The sequence below is a fragment of the Protopterus annectens genome, chromosome 6.part0 (genome assembly GCF_019279795.1).
Source record: "Protopterus annectens isolate FY-2018-M chromosome 6.part0, PAN1.0, whole genome shotgun sequence".
NCBI lineage: Eukaryota > Metazoa > Chordata > Ceratodontiformes > Protopteridae > Protopterus > Protopterus annectens.
Window position 1 is genome coordinate 1,159,121,296 of NC_056737.1, and position 16,215 is coordinate 1,159,137,510.

General features: G+C 46.3%; 1 protein-coding gene across 1 annotated transcript in view; it reads right to left on the reverse strand.

Annotated features, from left to right (window-relative positions):
• IFIH1 (interferon induced with helicase C domain 1) overlaps positions 1-16,215 on the reverse strand; it is a 2,457,004-nt gene that overhangs the window by 2,159,483 nt on the left and 281,306 nt on the right. The gene's annotated exons all lie outside the window — the stretch shown is intronic.

The following is a 16,215-nucleotide window of genomic DNA, read 5'->3' on the forward strand; positions in this document are numbered from 1 at the left end:
GAACAAAGCCAAAACAATTGAGGGGACAAAGTCCCAAAATCCAAGATAGATTTTAAATATTGCTCTTATAAACTTAGAACACTGACACAACAGGCTTTGCTTTAGCATGAATTTTCTGATGACTATGAACTCAAACGACCTTCATTATCCAATTACTTCAATTCTTAATGATTTGCCAAAACACAAATTGTATGATTAACAGACCAAAAATGGAAGTCAGAAACCTGAACATTCTGTGACAATATAGACAGCTGAGAGATATGCTTCCATTTCCCAGGAAGGAAGCATTGAGACAGAGACAGAAGTAATGCAGAAGGCATTCATACATCTAAATCTATAAAATGCAACAGAACTCTACTATCATTGCTTTTGACACCATTCCATAAATCTACAGACAGGACCTTTCAGATCATATTCTTACATTCAGAAAGGAAAATAATCCCAGAAAATCAATTTGCAGTTGGATGTGTCTAGGTTTGCTGCATCTGCAGAAGAAGCAACTAATATCTCTCCAGCAACAGTTCTTATTCTGCAGGATCCTCAGGGTTTTCCAGGCAAGCTGAAACACATAATCTCTTCAATGTGTCCTAGTTTGGTCCTAAAGCCTCCTCCCACTGGGTAGTGCCGGGCACATCTCTAACAGCACACAATGAAAGAGCATCCTCACAAGGTGCCTAAATCACCTGATCCTCTAAGCCAGGAGAAGCAGTGACTTTACCCTGAGATCCTCCAGGATCTCCAAGCTTCTCACCCAGTTATAGAATAAGGCCAACAATCCTACGAAGCAGCCTGCTCTTCTCACTCTTTTGGTCATTGTTCAAAGTTTGTGGCCACAGGAGAAGATGATGGCATGGCAAGGCTGGTAAATTGCGAGCTTCCTGCTATGATTCATCTCTCCCTTCACCACAACTGCCTGTTACAGCACGGGAAGCAATGTCACTGCAGCCTCCAACCACCTGTTAATTTCCTAAGCCCTCACTATCCTATAACCAAGATACTAAAACTCCTCCATATCAGGTAGCTACTCCCACAAACTGTTCCCTTCTTTTCCAGGACAGAACCACACCCTCAGATATGGAAGTGTTAATAACAATCCTGGCTGTTTCACACTCCACTGAATGTTACAGATTACAGTTAACTTGCCACCCTAAGATACCCCAGAGGGATACATTCTATATCTTGGCTTCTCCTTGATACCCTGGCCCTGGAAATCATGAACAGGAGGTAAGACAAGACACATACTTGGTAGGGTCCCACACCAAGCTCGAAAGTATTCATCAATGCAGAAAGTGTGGACACAACCTTCATACCATAAATATGAGGAATGAATGACTGTATTACAAACTAACAGTCTGAATGTTCTTTAGACTCCTTATTGCTACATACTATAATTTTGAAGCTGTTTTTGTCCGTCATATTTTCAACATACTGTAAAGAGTTTGCAGTTAATGACATGTCCTTTAGTTTTGTTTTACTGAACAATTGTAAATACTTTATCATAACCAACTCATTTGATAATTTTAGTACCCCAAGATAAGACTGAAAACAGTCCAGCAGGACCAGTGTGCTAACCTAGTTAACACATTTTTAAATAAATAAATGGTATGTAACAGCACTTCTAAAACCCTGTACTATTATAATGCCGCCCGCATGTCATTCTAGAATAATCAGTTATATATCTTCTCTAAATCTATAGAACATATACAGACTTTACTGGTAAACTTCCATCACCCTCCAATATCTGTGCAAGCAGAAACAGTTGCCCTACGGCTATACAGCAGCCAGGATGAAATCTGCATTCTCTTGATATAGAGCCTCGGCTATCAGATGAAGTCTCCTTTTATAATCCTTACATAGGTTTTACATAGAATAATTAGAAGTGTGATCCTTCTATAAAAGGAACACACCCTCCTGTTCCCGTTGTAAAAATGGAAAGCCAACATCCCAGTCTGCCATTTAAGAGGTGCTGTTCACCACTTGCACACCACACAAAAGTGAATTACCAGCTCAGCCTAACAAGAGGAAGTGCTTTTAATGTTTCCATCTAGATTTTATCCCTATCCACAGTCTTGCCCCATGAAATGTTTAATTGCCACAGTGACTTCATCTACAGAGATGGACCCATTCCCTCCAGATGGTCCTGGCATTGCCTCTTCAGAGACGGACATATCCAGCAGCATTTCCTCTACCTCCATACAATGTCCCCAGTCATGGTCAGCATTTCTCAACTGGTGGTGAGAAATGCTGGTGCAGTGTTCCACCCTGCTCCTGAGTCACCACGTGGTTTCTGACAGTGTATGTAAGTAGTTTTTCATGCCCTCACCACTCACTCCCAAACCCAAGCCTTCATTTTAGTCACTACCACAAGTATTGCTTTCCTCATCTGTTGTTCTCCATCAGAGAAATCATGAGAGATTCCCTCATACAACATAGCAGAAAAAGCCTTCTTTAATTAGATGATTTCCCACATCACTGGTTTCCACCAGTGGGATCCAGTATTAGAGGTAAAATAAGCAGTGGCCACCAAGAAACAATAGATCCTAGCTACCATTTTAACTACTAAGGTCTTAAGTAAGGTTCATTCAAACTCTTTATCCACAACATCCCTGATATATGAAAGAAAGTCATCAAGAGTTGGGAGATGAACTCCTCCCATAAGCCATCAGCTACTAGTCACTCACAGGACACCATTATATGGGTGGGTTTCTGACTTCTGCCCAGCCATCTCCATGGTCATCTGATTCAACTCACCACCAAGTGGTCCAATACTCAGCTGTTAGGTGCATATGCACAAGCAATAATACTTTCTTTACTCTACTGGAAACTGCAACTGCACTGAGATGCCCTCTTACCCATATACCCACATGTGCAAAAATCTAACTGTATGGCACAAAAACTTAAACTGGCAACGTTGGTATTTCTAGCAATGTAGATAAAAAATGGATCCTGGAAACAATTTTGTCAAATGGTACAGAAGCACAAATACATAAAATAAAAAAAATGAACAGAATCACCACGGCTAAAGAAAAAGGTTAAAACTTTAATATAAGAACAGAATAAGCGCTTTCGCGGCCTAGCAGCCGCTTGTTCAGACTCAAGTAACAGCAGCATTCTTCTCCCTATTTAAAAGCAGTCAGTCATATTAATTAAGAACTCCATCCTTTTACAGAAACACAGACCAATACAATGCTAATACACTATCAGTACTTAGTAAAAATTTTACAAAGGAAATACAGCAGCATAAAACCACACATTTCAATGATTTTTCATTAAAAATATATATATAAAAAATATATAAAAAAAATCAATGGTGGAGTGTCCGTGCACGCAACAATGGTTTAACAGATACATTGTCATTTATTCCTGGTGTCTTTACTGTATTAAAAAACATAATCCAACGTAATTCAGCCAACTCAGTCTTATTCCTAATATCACCCCCCCCTCTAATGTTGTCTCTCACAATTTCCAACACAAAAAACTTGAAATGGTGCTGGGGCCCACTAACTCTGACATTATGTGGTAAAGCACTGCTCTCTTTAATTTTCCTGATGTCTCCAACATGTTTACGGATATGTTCCCTCAAAGATCGATTAGTCTTACCTATGTAGAACACAAAACAGACTTCACAAAAAAAAGAAGTTATGTACTCACCATAACATTCCATCTGAGTAGGTAACTTCATTTGTCAGCAAACTGTGGGTATCGGATCCGAATCGGATCCGAGCCGGCAGCTTTATTCGGCTAAGATCTGAGCTCCAAGCTCCTCCCCCTTACCCATAACCCCCTGCCATCCTTCTCTGTGCTCAGATCGAGTTTGCTTAGCATTATACAATACTACAACCAAAGGATCAACTAAACATCCTAACCTAATGTCATCTGGTACAGAGAGCACAAAGATCCTAAAAAGGGACGAACTACAGGTTAGGGGGACGGAGGGGGGGTTGGTTGCTGACAAATGAAGTTACCTACTCAGATGGAACGTTATGGTGAGTACATAACTTCTTTATCTGAAGTAGTCAACTTCATTTGTTCATCAACCTGTGGGACAGATTCCCCAGCTATCTAAAAAAACTTGGGAGGTCCTCATGGAAGAATATTCCGGAGCACTGCAGAGCCAAAGGACGCCCTCCCTCTGGAGATTATATCCAGCATGTAATGGGTAATAAAGGTATGGGATGAAGCCCAAGTGGCTGCTGAACAAATGTCATCCAAGGACACCCTGGACCAAAAGGCAGCAGAAGTGGAAATCGATCCAGTAGAATGGGCGTGAACTCCGACAGGTTCTGGTCGGCCAGAACTCTTATATGCAAGACGTATACATTGTGAAAATCATTTGGACAATGTAGCTTTTGATACAGGTTTACCCAAAAAGGGTTTAGCAAAGGATACAAGGAGTTGCTCAGATTTCCTGTGATCAGCAGTCCTGTGTAAATTATTTATTTTATTTATTTTATTTTACATTTGTTTACCGGGCTAGTCCAACTGGATACATGTCCATTTTCAGTAGAGGCCCGGTGAGTTAAGCTCCAAGCTAGGACAATGAAATTAACACAATAACATCTAAGGGTATATGAGCTTGATAAAAACTATTAACAGTATGTATAGCAGGTTATCACAGTAAAATGTACAGTGCAGAATACAGGCATAACAAAGGATGCAAGTACAATCTACATTTATAGTGCAGAATACAGGCATAATAAAGGAATGTAAATATAATCAAGGTAGTCAAGAGATAATTAGTAACATAGTTTAGAAAGGAAGGCGTTGCTATAATGAGTAGGCGGGTTAGGAAGAGTAGAGTATATAGAGACACTTAGACTAGTCAGGTTTAGAGCATGGCCATAACCAGTGTGTATTGAGGAATACTTTCAATTTCAAATAGAACCTCAACTGTCTGTGCACGTCCAAATAATGTAATTTGTATTCACCTTTGTTTTGATAATTTGGGAAAAAAAATGGTAAGGTGATAGACTGATTAATGCTGGACTCAGAGGTGACTTTAGGTAAGAAGGAGGGACTGGTCCTGAGGGAAACTCTATCTTTATGGAAGACCAAATATGGAGATTTGGTGCAAAGGGCTTGAAGCTCTGAAACCCTTCTAGCCGAAGTGATGGCAATGAGAAAGGCCGTTTTCCAAGATAAGTATTTAAGATCCACCGAAGCTGCAGGTTCAAAGGGAGGGCCAGTAAGAGCCTGAAGAACAGGGGTTAAATCCCACGGAGGAACTGCATCCTTAACAGGAAAGTACCTTTTACGAAAGTTTTGCAGATCTTGGAAGAAGCTAATGAACCGAGATCACTTCCCACATGAAAGTGTGAAATTGTTGCTAATTGGACTTTGACGGTGGAGAAGCTGGCACCTTGATCAAATAAGTGTGACAAAAACTCTAATACAGCTGGTATCGGGGCTGTAAAAGGATCCATATGTCTATGTTCCGCCCAGATCGAAAAATGTTTCCATTTGCTCTTATAGACCTTTCTGGTAGAAGGCTACTAAAATAGCTTTAACAGAGGAGGAGATATCAGGAGTCCTAGCTATGATTGGAACTGGATCAACCAAGCTGTGAGCTTGAGATTGTCCAGGTTTGGAGTTGTCAACTCCAGGGGGTGAGAAATCAGATCCGGAGTGGGATCCAAAATCCATGGAGGATTAACCAGATGAGACCATAGGCAAGGGAACCACGTTTGACGAGGCCAGTATGGGGCTATGAGGATCACTCTGCTCCCCAACCGACGAGCTTTCTGCAAGAATTTTACCATGAAGGGGAGAGGTGGATAAGCATAAAGTAGACCGGATGGCCAAAAGTACAGTTTTGTACCTACCATAAATGTAGATGTTCGAGGGCTATTACAGCTGCAGCTGTTACAGCTGCAGTAATCACATATGGGTTTTCAGCCGGCAGGCGGTCCCTTGGTCGGCCGAATTCCAAAGTCTTGGTCCGGCGTCGGTTGTTGTCGCGTACTCTTCTGACGTCAGGAAGGCTAGAGTATAAAAGACACAGCCGACGCCATCTTCTTCAGTCTTTCTTGCCCCAGATGTCAGGTGCCCCCAAAAGGAAGGCAATACATAAATAAGTCTAATACACAAAAGTAAGCAAATAAGACATAGCAGGATAACCCAGTCAGCAGGTATGAATAGATATTCAAACCCCAAGGTCTTACCAAGTGGGGAAGGAGGGTGGGAAACCTGTACTGCAGCTGTAATAGCCCTCGAACATCTACATTTATGGTAGGTACAAAACTGTACTATGTTCATCGTGCATTACAGCTGCAGTAATCACATATGGGTAGAATCCCAAAGCTATGCATAGGGTGGTAGGTACTATACGGAACTGGGTTGAGCTAGAATGCCCTGCAAAACTGCAGTAGCAAAGCCTGCTCTTGTTCTGGAGTATAAAGGCAGATGGTAGTGTTTTGTGAAGGTATGTACCGAACTCCAAGTGGCTGCCTCCAAGATATCTTTAGTAGGCACTCCTCTGAGGAAGGCTGTAGAGGTGGCTGTGGCCCTAGTGGAGTGGGATCTGATACCAGTAGGGACAAGCTTTCCATGATAGGAATAACAAAAACGTATGCAGTGACCAATCCACTTGGAAATGGTCTGTTTAGTTACAGGTTTCCCTTAACCCCCCACAGCATAGGAAACTAGGAGTTGATCTGATTTTCTGAAGGATTTGGTTCTGTCCAAGTAATAACGTAGCTGCCTATGGATGTCTAAAGAGTGAAGCAGCCTTTCCCCTATGTTTTGAGGGTTAGGGTAGAAGGTAGGAAGGTGTATGGCCTGGTTTAAGGCTACTCTAGATACCACTTTAGGCATAAAGAAAGGGTTGGTACGCAGGGAAACCCTGTCCTGATGGAATATGAGGAATGGTTGCACCGCCATGAGGGCCTGTAACTCAGATACTCTACGAGCTGAAGTGATGGCCAGGAGAAAAGCTGTTTTCCAGGACAAATATTGTAATTCTGTTGAAGCAGCTGGTTCAAAGGGAGGCAATGTCAATTTTTCCAGTACATAGTTAAGGTCCCAAGCTGGCACTGGCTGTTTCCTTGGAGGTCTTATGTTCTTGGCCCCTCTGAGGAACTGTCGTAGGAGTGGGTGTGAGAATAAAGGAGGATCCATGTTGAATTCTGCAGAGATTGCTGAGGCATGTATTTTGATTGAGGAAAATGAAAGTCCATTGCTCAAAAGTTCAGCTAGGTACTGTAAAATCTGAGGTAGGTTCAATTTTCTAGGGTCCTGCCCTCGTTTTTCATTCCAACAGCAAAACCGCTTCCATTCTGCGGAGTAAGCTTTTCTAGTAGATGGTCATCTGGCCTCCAAAATGACATCCTGCACTTCTTTGGAGAGTAGTGTCTGATGTGATGTTAAGGAATTTTCCATGCAGCTAGGCTGAGAGTTTTCAGCTGACTGTGAAGGGTTTTGAAATTGTTCTGCGTCAGCAGTAGAGGTGTTAGAGGCAGGGGCCACGGAGGAGTGTGTGTTAGGCTCCTCAGGAGTGGATACCAGTGTTGTCTCGGCCAGTCTGGAGCAATCAGTATCATCCTCGGCTTGTCTGTTCTTACTTTCAAAAGTACCTTGGGCAGTAGAGGTAGTGGTGGGAATGCATAAACTGACCGAGTTGTCCATGTGAAGGAAAGAGCGTCCACTTTCCAGGCCTTTGGGTGGAAGGTCCTTGTGCAAAACCTTTTTAATTGATTATTTCTGTGGGAGGCAAAAAGATCTATATCTGGCCTTCCCCACGCTTGAACAATCTCTGTGAATCCGTGTGGATGTAGCTTCCATTCGTGTGGGTCTGTCATATGCCTGCTCAGAGTGTCTGCCAGTGTGTTTTCCATTCCTGGCAGGTACTGAGCCTGAAGTTCCATTTGTCTTTCCAGAGCTAGGTTCCAAAGAGTCATGGTTAGTCTGCACAAGGGGTATGAATGAGTTCCTCCTTGTTTGTTTATGTACCACATTACTGTGGTGTTGTCTGTTCTTATGAGCAGTTGTCCTGGATGCAGGAATTCTCTGAACGCTGAGATTGCATTTATTACTGCCAGCATTTCTTTTTGATTGATGTGAAGGTGCTTTTCTTTTTGGGGCCATCTGCCCTGAATGCACCTGTCCTTCATGTGCGCTCCCCAGGCGTAATCTGAAGCATCTGTGGTTATGACTTGTGTAGCTTGAGGCTTGCAGAATGGGAGGCCTGTGTTTACTTGGCATGCTTGGGCCCACCATATGAATTCCTTTTGAAGACAGGGAATTATTGGAATCTCCGCTTCCAAGCTGTGACTGTGTTGAGACCATAGGTTTTTTAGGTACCATTGAAGTTTCCTCATGTGCAGCTTTAGCATGGGATTAGAAGAATGCAAGATGCCATGAATCCCAGAGCCTGCAGGATTTTCCTTGCAGTAAGCCTGGTACTTTTGCAAGCATTTTGAAGTAATGAGATAGTTGCCCTTGTTTTTCTGGTGTAAGGTAAGCCATCTGGGTGTTTGTGTCCAAGTTGGCACCCAGGAAGGTTATTTTCTGAGAGGGTGTTAGCTTTGATTTCTCCTTGTTGATGGTGTATCCCAGAGAAAGCAGTAAGCGTATCACATATGCCAGGTGTTTCAGAAGTACGTGTTTGCTGTCCGCTTGGATCAGGCAGTCGTCCAGATAAGGGTAAATTTGTATCCCTTGAAGTCTGCAGTATGCAATCACTGATGCCAGGCACTTGGTGAATACTCTGGGCAGTAGATAAGCCAAAGGGCAATGCAGAGAATTGATAGTGGTTTGAACCTGCAAGAAATCTGAGGTATCTTCTGCAACTTTGTCTGATTGGGACATGCAGGTATGCCTCCTTAAGGTCCAATGTTACCAGCCAAAACCCCTTGCCCAGCATGGGAAGGAGTTGCTGTAATGTGAGCATCTTGAATTTTGGTACGAGAAGAAATGTGTTTAGAATGGATAAGTCCAGTATGGGTCTCCAGTCGCTTCCTTTTCTTGGCACCAGAAAAAGCCTTGAATAAAAACCTTGTGCTTGTTGGTGCGTAGGTACCTTTTGTATAGCCCTCATGTTTAGGAGCTTTGCAATTTGTAGTTGTGCCTCTACCCTTTGATTTTATGGTAGGTTTGGCATGCCTCTCATTTTTGGAAGAGTGTGAAAATGGAATTTGTAGCCTCTGTTTATTATGTCCAGAATCCATTTGTCTGTTGTGACAATATGCCAATTGTTTGCAAATAGTGCCAGTTTTCCTCCCAAAGGTGCTGCCAGTTGAATTTTGCTTGGCATGGAAATGAGGGAGTCATTGAGTCTGCTTCCTGTACTGCTGTGCACTGTCACCACCTCTTGGTGCTGGTGATTGCCATTGTCTGCCTCTGTAGGACCCTTGGGGTTGTCCTCTGCCCCTTCCGCGTCTGTATCTGCCTCTTTGGGTCTTGTCAGTGGTTGGAAAGGACCAGTTTTCTGAAGGCCAATTCCTGCTGAACCTTGGTGGCTGAACCTGTAAGAAAGCTTTGACAGTTTGCATAGATTTTGCTTTTTCTTCCATTTTACGTAATATATCCTCAGCATTAGCACCAAAAAGAACATCCTTATGTAAAGGTGCATCCAGAATTTTTGCTTTCACCTGGTCTGGCAGATTTTGTTCCCTTAGCCATGTATGTCTGCGAATGACTGATCCGGTAGCGGCCGATCTGCTGGAGGCCTCTAGGGCATCGTAACCACATTGTAAGGTGTGCTTACCCACTTGTTCAGCACTATGCATCATATCCTGCAACTCTTTTAAATCTGGTTGTTCAGGCTGTGACATTTTGGTCTTTAATTGTGATAACAGGAATTGTTGATATTTAATCATATGAAACTGGCAGTTTAAGGCCCTCATGGCTAGGGTGGCCGAGGTGTAAACCTTCTTACCCCACCTTTCCAGAGATCTAGATTCCCTTTCCGCAGGAAGTGGATTCTTGGCCGTGGAGGCCTTAATTCCTTTAGGGCCTTGAGAAATAGTTTCAGGGTCTGCATTATGGCCTTTGTAGAGAAACTGATGAGAATTAGGTACTCTGTAATACCTATCCGGCTTAACTGGTGCAGGAGGCAGAGAATCAGGATTAAGGCAGGCCTCCGAGTAGACATCATCCAATACCTCCAAAACAGGAGGAATAGCCAAAGGTCTATGCTGAGGTAACCAGAGAAATTCCCTAAGCCTTTTCTTGGAGTCTGAAAAGTCTTGGCCTTCCCAGTGGAAGTGCTCTCTCAAAGAGTGTAAGGTTTCCCCAAAGGAAAAATCCTCAGGGGGGGATACAGAAGGAATAGACTGCTCTGCATCCGAATCCTCGAAAGGGGAATAAGAGTGTTCTTCAGCATCAGAATGTTCTGATAAAATGGAATCTTGGTCAGAAGTAGGAGAATCCTCCTCTACTCTGGGTCTCTTGTCCGGAGGGGCCTGGGAGCCTCTGATAAGAGTGATAAGGTATTCAGCCATTTTAAGCATGTGCTTCTTAGGCGTGGGCCCAGGTCTTGGGCCTTGTGAAGCAGGCCTAGTAAGTTGCTTGGCTGATTTGGCTTTAGTGAAGGCCTTGATACAGAAAGATGATGAAGGCCTAAATACACCATGGGTGGATGTAGATCTATCCACATTGGTAGGCTCGGCATGAGCAGGGGCTTCGGTTGTAGTCTGGGAAAGGGCCGAAGAACCAGCGGTCTCGGGTACAGAAGACCCCGCCGAGGGAGTGTCGTCGGTAGTCAGGGACTGCAAAGGCGTCTCACTGAGAACCGGACCACGTGGAGCTTGTTTCGGCGTGGTGTCGGTGGAGACCGCGGTTCTCGACTGGCGGTCCTTTTCTTTGCGTTTTCTAGACATAGCGGTAGTCGGAGTATCCGACGACATTTTATAATTAAACGCTTTACCAAAATAGTGTTGGGCGAACTCCGCCCGACGCTTGATAGTGCGTTTATTGAAGGTAGCACAAAAGCGGCAGCCCGAGACGTCGTGGTCTGGGCCCAAACAAGGTATGCAAAGGGAATGGAAATCCTTATGCGGTATTTGCTTCCCACAAGAAATACAATTATTAACTTTTTCTGACATCGGTCTGAGGCAAGAAAAGGTTCCCCAACGGGGTACTTAGCTTTAATGAAGACTTCGGTTCCAAATTTTTCGTAATTCAGGAGCTGGCCGACCGGCACTTGCGAACTGCTTCTGCTTCGGGCACCGTGCGGCAAAAAAGACTGAAGAAGATGGCGTCGGCTGTGTCTTTTATACTCTAGCCTTCCTGACGTCAGAAGAGTACGCGACAACAACCGACGCCGGACCAAGACTTTGGAATTCGGCCGACCGAGGGACCGCCTGCCGGCTGAAAACCCATATGTGATTACTGCAGCTGTAATGCACGATGAACATCATGGACTACAGCGTCTCTGGGGGAATCCCCTGGTGGGGAAGTAGAGTGAAGTATTCGCTGCACTTTGCGTTCGAAGGCAACGCGAAAAGATCGCAGCAAGGTTGACCCCACTTGAGGAAGATCTGCTTTGCTACTCTCAGGTTCAGAGACCACTCGTAAGGTGAGAGGATGGTTCGACTCAGCTTGTCTGCCAAAATGTTGGACTGACTCGGAATGTGCGTTGCTATGAGAAAGCGGTTGGTGGTGATCGCCCATTCCCAAACTCTCATGGCCTCTCGACACAGCGGATAGGATCTGGTTCCCCCCTGTTTACTGATATACTAGACTACTGACATGTTGTCTGATTGAATTGCAATTGTCCCCAAGGGAAGATGGGCCTGGAGTGCTTGCAACGCTAAAAGCACCTCCCTCATCTCTAGGACACTGATGTGCAACAAGGTCTCCGAGTGTGTCCACGTGCCTTGGATGGTTCTGCCCATGCAGTGCCCCCCACCCACCCGAGGCGAGAAGCATCCGTGGTCACCGTGGCTTGGGGTGGGGTCACAGAGAAGTAGCGCCTTTCCCGGAGATCCGAAGATTGGATCCACCAGAGTAGTGACCTCCTGCAAACCTTGCTGAGGGGAATAGCTGTACTTACCGGAAGTTGCAGGATGGACCACTGGACCTGCAAGGTCCATTGCAGGACCCTCATATTTAGACGAGCTAGTGGTGACAGATTGATGGCAGCTGCCATGGAACCTAGCGCCCTCAGGACCAATTCCGCTGGGGGAGCCGGGGATTGTAAGAGGGCCATCACGTGGAATGTCAAAGTTCGAAGCTTGTCCGGAGTTAGGAAGGCCCTCAACAGGTTTGTATCTAGCCTGGCCCCTATGAAATCTAAGATCTGAGTTGGTTGAATGGAGGATTTCTTGAGATTGATTGAAATTCCCAGATGAGAGGCCAAGTGAAGGAAGTAATTCCTGGCTGAACAGAGTAGATGCCTGATGGGGGCGGTCAGGAGCCAGTCGTCTAGGTATGGAAAGACCTGTATTCCCTGAAGCCTCAGGTGGGCCGCTACAATTGCAATCACTTTGGTGAACACCCTGGGGGCTGTGGTGAGACCAAAGGGAAGGACCCTGAACTGATAGTGACTGGCTTCCAGCCGGAAGCGGAGAAACCTTCTGGATCGTCTGTCCATCAAAATGTGGTAGTACGCATCCTTGAGGTCTATAGAGCACATCCAGTCGTTCTCCTGCAGGAGTGGGAGAATGGATTGAATGGTGACCATCCAAAACTTTTCTTTGGCAACCGACAGGTTCAGAGTGGACAGGTCGTGGATTGGTCTTAAGTCCCCCATCTTTTTTGGCACAAAAAAGAACCTGGAGTAGAAGCCTGATCCGAACTGATCTTGGGGGAACGGGCTGGATTGCTCTTATTTCTAGCAGCTGCTTTATTTCTGTGGCTGCTGCCTCCCTTTGATTGGTGGGACATCGGGGAGGCTCTGGGGTCTGAGAGGGAGATTCAGAAAGGGGATAGTGTAACCTCTGGATATGATTTGAAGCACCCAGCGATCTGTTGTAATGGACTCCCAAACTGCTAGGTGCCTTGAGAAACGCCCCCGACTGCCTCCAGAGTGGAGCAGTCGGGTAACCCCTCAGGGCTGCTGCGCGGGCCGATCCGAAAAGGGTTCTCTCGACCCGAAATTCTTCGGTCCCCCTCTGCCTCTGGGCTGGCGTCCACCCTGTCCTCCTCTGCCTCTGAAGGACGAGGGGTCCGGAGTGAAATGGGACTGTTGAGATTTCCGGAACCACAACTTCTTTTGTCCCCTTTGGTTCCTGGAGAAGGACCTCTGGGGAGCCGAAAAGTGGATCCCGACGGCAAACAACGTCTTCCCGTCTTTCTCGCTCTGGACCAGCTTGTCACGGACAGTCTTGCCAAAGAGCGAAGAGCCGTCAAAAGGGGCATTTGTGAAGGACACCTTGAAAGATTCCGCAAAGTCGCAGAGATGGAGCCAAGCATGCTGCCGTAAGACAATGCCCACTCCGCTAGCTCTAGCGGTTCCTTCCGTGGCATGGGAAAGAAGTCGCATAGAAGTGTTCGAAATGGACTTAAGAGTGGCCATTCGGGCTGAGAATATTTTCTTATCCTCGGCCAACATGGACTCTGGGGGCGACCCTGCGTATTCTTTGATGAGATCCCTCTGGATTCGTATCACATGTGCCATGTAGTTCAGCGACATTACCGAGAAGGTGGCTGAAGCAAACATCCGCTTCCCTATGCGGTCCATCGTCCAAGACTCCTTGTCGAAGGGTGGACCGAGGAACTCTCCTGGGCCAATTCCTTCTTGGTGGCAGCCGCCACCAACATGGCATCTACTGGAGCACCCTTGCTCCAAACCATCCTATCTGTGGGTGGACTGAGAATTTTGTCTGGTCTCTTTGGTATGGGCTCCACAGTGTCCGGTTCCTTCCCTGCCCTGGTAGTGATCAGATCTACCAGGGGATCGGCGGGAGGGGACACCCAAGAGGTAGATGGGCCTGTGTCAAACGCCTCCAGAAACACAGACTCATTGGAGGAAGGTTTTTGGGCTGACCACCCCCCTCTAATACGAAGCATTTCCAAAATGTCTCCGAAGGAGACGTCCTCGGGGGTGACTTTGGGGAACCTTCCCCTTCCTCTAAGTCTGTGTCCTCTTTCAGGGACTCAGGTGAGTCCAAGTGCCTCCTCTTGCACTTACATTTGTGAGGAACCTCCTCAGGGGGGGCTGTCCGAGGATGCCTCACCAACCACATCCAGTTCCTCTAAGGGAACCATCTGGGACGTAGGCGCAGGCTGTCCCTGGGGCCGGGTGATGAAAGGTAGGCCTGCCTGAGAAGGAGTGATGGGTGGAACCGCAGCAGGAGCCTGGGGCCTTGAGTCCCTCAACAAGACCCTCTCCACAACATCGAACGCCGAAGTAGAACTGCTCTCTCTAAGCTCCGAGAGCAGCCCTTTCGGATCCGAGGTGCGGACCGGAGCCGGCGGCGATGCAATCGGATCCGAAGGGCCAGTATGCTCCGACCAAGACGGAGCCAAAGACACACTGACACCTCCGGATCCGAAGCTCAACTCACGGCTCCGAGAGCGCAGATCCGAAAAATGACCCGACAAACTCGAGGGTGCGGTTGGAGCCGAAGTAGGGTGTACTATCGGCGCCGAGCCTCCCCCGGCTCCAATGCTGCCTGCATCCGACGGCTCCGAACCCCAGAAGTGGGTTGGAGAAGGAGCAATCGGGGTGAAAAAGGGGGTCGAGCCCCCCTCCCCGAGGGAGGGGGGGCAGGAGCACTCCCATCTGCAGTTGGGCCTGGAGAAACCTATGCATCACCCAGTCCATATCTGCATCTGACAAACTTTGGGTTGATCTAGACGAGGTCACCGAGGCAGGCCTGGAGTGACGCCTCAAAGGCGACCGGGTCTCCTCCTCCTCCGGCCCCAGGGAAAAGCGGGGTGAGTGGAGCCAGGAAGGAGAAGACCCGGAAGCCCTAGGAGAGACTAACTGCTTAGCTGGCGGAGCCGAAGAGGAAGCTTCAGCCCGCCACTTGTGGTGCTTTCTCCTTTCTTTTCTCCCTCCTAGATTCCCTCTCCTCCTGAGCCACGGTGGGAGGGTGAGTCCCGGCCAGGGGAGCAGGGATAGAAGGCGGGACCGCTGCGGTAGCAGCCGGTGCCGCCGAGGGAGAAGAGGACGAAGCCGAGTCCGGGGGCAGAAGTCCCGCCAGAATCAACTTCGACCTCCTATCCCTCAAAGCCCTGGGGTTGAAGGCTGCACAAATTGTGCAGCCCGAAGAAAGATGGTCAACCCCAAGGCAGATAACACACCGAGTGTGGCCATCCGCCGGAGCTAGCTTATGGCCACACTTGGTGCATTTAGAAAAGAAGGTTTTAGGGGCCTCGGCCATAGTAATAAAATAGGCCCAACTGAAACACACCTTCACACACACGGGGAAGAGGGAAGACTAGACTAACTAAAAAAAATATATAAATTTTACCAACAAAACTAGCTTAATTAACTACAAAAGGGAACAACACTCACTCGCTTAACAATTAAACTGAAAAACTAGATGAAAAAAGGTAATTTTTCTTGAAAAACTCACAAAACCCTACGCCTGGAACTCGTTCTAGGTGCTTGAATAAGCCGCGGTAAACAAGATCTGAGGACAGAGAAGGATGGCAGGGGGTTATGGGTAAGGGGGAGGAGCTTGGAACTCAGATCTTAGCTGAATAAAGCTGCCGGCTCGGATCCGATTTGGATCCAATACCCACAGGTTGATGAACAAATGAAGTTAACTACTTCAGATCTAAAATAAATCACATTCCTAGTTTTGCAATCTGCATAAAACGTACAATCAACCATTGCTCCAATCTGTGGATGTCTAAAACTTGTACCTCTATAAATATATTCACAGGCAGTGCAATTTCTGCAGGTTAATGTACCATGTCTTTGTGAGACAGGGAATGTCCTAGTCAGTGCTGACCTATAACATAACTGTCTTTTCAGTGAAAGATTGTTCCGAAATGAAAACCTAGGCCTCTCACTAACCACCTCTTTAACCTCATCACACATTTCCAATATACTCCAATTCTTTGTAATGATGTCACAAAAAAAGTTGACATCATTCGAGAAGATCATAGGAACCTTCACCATTCCTGGACTAGCACGCCCATGTTCAAACACTTGCGTGTGAGGTTGCTCAGAGAAATATGGTCGACCCCTAGTATCTCTCTTCTTCAGTAGCTGGGTAATACAACTATCAATCTCTTTCTCAGTATATCCTCTATTCAGGAAATCACTCTTAAGCTCCATTAAAGCTACTCCAAGTTGCGTGTCATCAATGAGCAACCACA